Below are 217 nucleotides of genomic sequence, written 5' to 3'. Positions count from 1 at the left end.
CAACGAGTGGAGGTTGGGGATGGCAAAATCTTAAAATTGCTCAGCCGTAGAAATTTGAAAAGGAAGGTAGTGAAAAAGATCACATTAAAAGAGGGCGCTGTTCCTTATAAAGATTTACCTTGCTTGTGCGCTCGTGTGCTCTGACCTGATGAGGACCTAGTGCTTTTTAAAATTTCATACTGTTTATTTTTCGTTTTCATTACCTTTTGGAAAATCT

Source organism: Acanthaster planci, linkage group LG04 (assembly GCF_054643075.1).
Source record: "Acanthaster planci isolate LZ-2023a linkage group LG04, COTS_SCS, whole genome shotgun sequence".
Taxonomy (NCBI): Eukaryota; Metazoa; Echinodermata; class Asteroidea; order Valvatida; family Acanthasteridae; genus Acanthaster; species Acanthaster planci.
This window is presented reverse-complemented; position numbering follows the sequence as displayed.